The 4,802-nt window shown below is 35.2% G+C and overlaps 1 non-coding gene across 1 annotated transcript; it reads right to left on the reverse strand.

The window, feature by feature from the left end:
• Positions 1–4,100: 4,100 nt before the first annotated feature.
• On the reverse strand, positions 4,101–4,208 carry LOC148573848 (small nucleolar RNA R71). The gene has a single exon (XR_015905625.1). It is a non-coding gene; the product is annotated as a small nucleolar RNA R71 (small nucleolar RNA).
• Positions 4,209–4,802: the final 594 nt, after the last annotated feature.

Genomic DNA, 4,802 nt, shown 5'->3' on the forward strand with positions numbered 1-4,802 from the left:
TATATGTTAAATTCACATTTCTGGACTTTACTATGAGTTTGTGTATTTTTCTGTGATTTCAGGTATTTTCTGGCTGAAATTGAGGGACTTGAGCAAAAATCAGATTCAGAGGTAGAAGAAGGACCGCTGATACTGTTGGATTCTGACCTCCCTGCACTCAAAGTGGATTTTCTGGAGCTACAGAACTTAAAATGGCGCGCTTCCAATTGCGTTGGAAAGTAGACATCCAGGGCTTTCCAGCAATATATAATAGTCCATACTTTAGCCGAGTTTAGACGATGTAAAAGGGCGTTGAACGCCAGTTCTACGCTGCTGTCTGGAGTTAAACGCCAGAAACACGTTACAAGCTAGAGTTGAACGCCAGAAATACGTTACAAACTGGCGTTCAACTCCAGAAAGAACCTCTGCATGTGTAACATTCAAGCTCAGCCCAAGCACACACCAAGTGGGCCCCGGAAGTGGATTTATGCATCAATTACTTACTTCTGTAAACCCTAGTAGCTAGTTTAGTATAAATAGGACTTCTTACTATTGTATTAGACATCTTAGGATTTTTAGTTCATCTTGGGACGTCTGGTTCTTAGATCATGGGGGCTGGCCTCTCGGCCATGCCTGAACCTTTCAGTTATGTATTTTCAACGGTAGAGTTTCTACACTCCATAGATTAAGGTGTGGAGCTCTGCTGTTCCTCATGAATTAATGCAAAGTACTACTGTTTTTCTATTCAATTCAACTTATTCCGCTTCTAAGATATTCATTCGCACTTCAATATGAATGTGATGAACGTGACAATCATCATCATTCCCCCACGAACGCGTGCCTGACAACCACTTCCGTTCCACCTTAGATTGGATGATTATCTCTTGGATCTCTTAATCAGAATCTTCGTGGTATAAGCTAGATTGATGGCGGCATTCATGAGAGTCCGAAAAGTCTAAACCTTGTCTGTGGTATTCCGAGTAGGATTCTGGGATTGAATGACTATGACGAACTTCAAACTCGCGAGTGCTGGGCGTAGTGACAGACGCAAAAGGAGGGTGAATCCTATTCCAGTATGATCGAGAACCTCAGATGATTAGCCGTGCTGTGACAGAGCATTTGGACCATTTTCACAAGAGGATAGGATGCAGCCATTGACCACGGTGATGCCTCCAGACGATTAGCCATGCAGTGACAGCGCATCGGACCATTTTCCAGAGAGGATCAAAAATAGCCATTGACAATGGTGATGTCCTTACATAAAGCCAGCCATGGAAATGAGTAGGATTGATTGGATGAAGACAGCAGGAAAGCAGAGGTTCAGAAGAACGAATGCATCTCTCTACCTTTATCTGAAATTCTCACCAGTGATATACATAAGTATTCCTATCTTTATTTTCTGTCTATCTATTATCTATTTTCGAAAACTCCATGACTATTTTATATCCGCCTGACTGAGATTTACAAGGTGACCATAGATTGCTTCATACCAACAATCTCCGTGGGATCGACCCTTACTCGCGTAAGGTTTTATTACTTGGACGACCCAGTGCACTTGCTGGTTAGTTGTATCGAAGTTGTGAATGAAAAACGATTTATTAAGACGTGCGTACAGAGTTTTTGGTGCCGTTGCCTGAAATCACAATTTCGTGCACCATGTTTTTGGCGCCGTTGCCGGGGATTGTTCGAGTTTGGACAACTGACGGTTCATCCTGTTGCTCAGATTAGGTAATTTTCTTTTTGTTTTCTTTTCAAAAAAAATTTTTCAAAAATCTTTCAAAAAAAAATTTCTCATCTGTTTTCGAAAAAAATAAGAAAGAAAAATTCTTTTCAAAAATATTTAATTTATGTTCTTCAGAATTTTTAAGAATGAATTCTAGTGTTTCATGAAGCATGTGAAGCCTGGCTGGCTGTAAAGCCATGTCTAAATTCTTTTGGACTGAGGCTTCCAACCATCAGCATGGAAGCAAGTTAATTGGAATGTCAGCCGTGTCATGTCTGAGTTACATACTAAAGCTTGGCTGGCTATTAAGCCATGCCTAACCCTCAGATTGGAGCTTTAGAATAAGAATACAAGATTCCTGGAATTCATATTAAAAATTTTGAAATCCTTATTTTTCTTTTTCACACTAATTTTTGAAAAATATAAAATAAAAATACAAAAAAATTTATAAAATCATAAAAAAAAATCAAAAATATTTTGTGTTTCTTGTTTGAGTCTTGAGTCAATTTTAAGTTTGGTGTCAATTGCATATTCATCCTGCATTTTTTTCGAAAAAATCATGCATTCATAGTTTTCTTCATGATCTTCAAGTTGTTCTTGGTGAGTCTTCTTGTTTGATCTTGATGTTTTCTTGTTTTGTGTCTTTTCTTGTTTTTCATGTGCATTTTTACATTCATAGAGTCTGAACATGAAAGATTTCTAAGTTTGGTGTCTTGCATGTTTTCTTTGTATTGAAAACTTTTCAAAAATATGTTCTTGATGTTCATCATGATCTTCAAAGTGTTCTTGGTGTTCATCTTGACATTCATAGTGTTCTTGCATGCATTCATTGTTTTGATCCATAATTTCCATGCATTGCATCATTTTTCATGTTTTTCTCTTTCATCATTAAAAATTCAAAAATAAAAAAAATATATCTTTCCCTTTTTCTCTCTTAAAATTTCGAAAATTAGATTTGACTTTTTCAAAAATTTTTAAAATCTAGTTGTTTTTATGAGTCAAATCAAATTTTCAATTTAAAAATCTTATCTTTTTCAAAATCTTTTTCAAAAGTCAAATCTTTTTCATTTTTCTTAGTTATTTTCGAAAATTTTAAAAATATTTTTCAAAAATATTTTTCTTATCTTTATCACATAATTTTCGAAAATAACATCATCAATTAATGTTTTGATTCAAAAATTTCAAGTTTGTTACTTACATGTTAAGATTCAAACGTTAAGTTCTAGAATCATATTTTGTGATTTCTTGTGAATCAAGTCATTAATTGTGATTTTAAAAATCAAATCTTTTTCAAAACTAATTTCAATCATATCTTTTCAAAAATATCTTCTTATCTTATCTTTTTCAAAATCATATCTTTTTCAAAAATTTGATTTTAAAATATCTTTTCTAACTTCTTATCTTCTTATCTTTTCAAAAATTGATTTTCAAATTTGTTTCAACTAACTAACTAACTTTTTGTTTGTTTCTTATCTTTTTCAAAACTACCTAACTAACTCTCTCTCTCTAATTTTCGAAAATCCCTTCCCTCTTTTTCAAAATTTCTTTTTAATTAACTAATTATTTTAATTTTTTATTTTAATTTTCGAAAATTACTAACCTTTTTCAAAAACTATTTTCGAAAATCACTAACTCTTTTTCAAAAATAATTTTCAAAAATTCTCTTTCTCTCTCATCTCCTTCTATTCATTTATTCATCTACTAACACTTCTCTTCATCTCACATCTTTGCTCTCCTCACCCTTGTGTTTCTTTCCTTACATTACATTCTTTTCTTCTTCTTTTCTTCTACTCACAAAGGGAACCTCTATACTTGGGTAAAAAAGATCCCTATTATTATTATTTTTCTGTTCCCTCTTTTTCATATGAGCAGGAGCAAGGACAAGAATATTCTTGTTGAAGCAGATCCAGAACTGGAAAGGACTCTGAAGAGAAAACTAAGAGAAGCTAAATTACAACAACCCAGCAAGCACCTTTCAGAAATTTTCGAACAAGAAGAGGAGATGGCAGCCGAAAATAATAATAATGCAAGGAGAATGCTTGGTGACTTTACTACACCTAATTCTAATTTACATGGAAGAAGCATCTCCATCCCTACCATTGGAGCAAACAATTTTGAGCTGAAACCTCAATTAGTTTCTCTGATGCAGCAGAACTACAAGTTCCATGGACTTCCATCTGAAGATCCTTTTCAGTTCTTAACTGAATTCTTATAGATCCGTGATACTGTTAAGACTAATGGAGTAGATCCTGAAGTCTACATGCTCATGCTTTTCCCTTTTGCTGTAAGAGACAGAGCTAGAGTGTGGTTGGACTCCCAACCCAAAGATAGCCTGAACTCTTGGGATAAGCTGGTCACGGCTTTCTTAGCCAAGTTCTTTCCTCCTCAAAAGCTTAGCAAGCTTAGAGTGGATGTTCAAACCTTCAAACAAAAAGAAGGTGAATCCCTCTATGAAGCTTGGGAGAGATACAAGCAACTGACCAAAAAGTGTCCTTCTGACATGCTTTCAGAATGGACCATCCTGGATATATTCTACGATGGTCTGTCTGAATTAGCTAAGATATCATTGGATACTTCTGCAGGTGGATCCATTCACCTAAAGAAAACGCCTGCAGAAGCTCAAGAACTTATTGACATGGTTGCTAATAACCAGTTTATGTACACTTCTGAGAGGAATCCTGTGAGTAATGGGATGCCTATGAAGAAGGGAGTTCTTGAAATTGATACTCTGAATGCTATATTGGCTCAGAATAAAATATTGACTCAGCAAGTCAATATGATTTCTCAGAGTCTGAATGGACTGCAAGCTGCATCCAACAGTACTCAAGAGGCATCTTCTGAAGAAGAAGCTTATAATCCTGAAAACCCTGCAATAGCAGAGGTGAATTACATGGGTGAACCATATGAAAACACCTATAATCCCTCATGGAGAAATCACCCAAATCTCTCAAGGAAGGATCAACAAAAGCCTCAACAAGGCTTTAATAATGGTGGAAGAAACAGGTTTAACAATAGTAAACCTTTTCCATCATCTTTTCAGCAACAGACAGAGAACTCTGAACAAAATACCTCTAATTTAGCAAACTTAGTCTCTAATCTG

This window comes from Arachis ipaensis, chromosome B2 (assembly GCF_059453495.1).
Source record: "Arachis ipaensis isolate K30076 ecotype BB chromosome B2, ASM5945349v1, whole genome shotgun sequence".
Taxonomy (NCBI): Eukaryota; Viridiplantae; Streptophyta; class Magnoliopsida; order Fabales; family Fabaceae; genus Arachis; species Arachis ipaensis.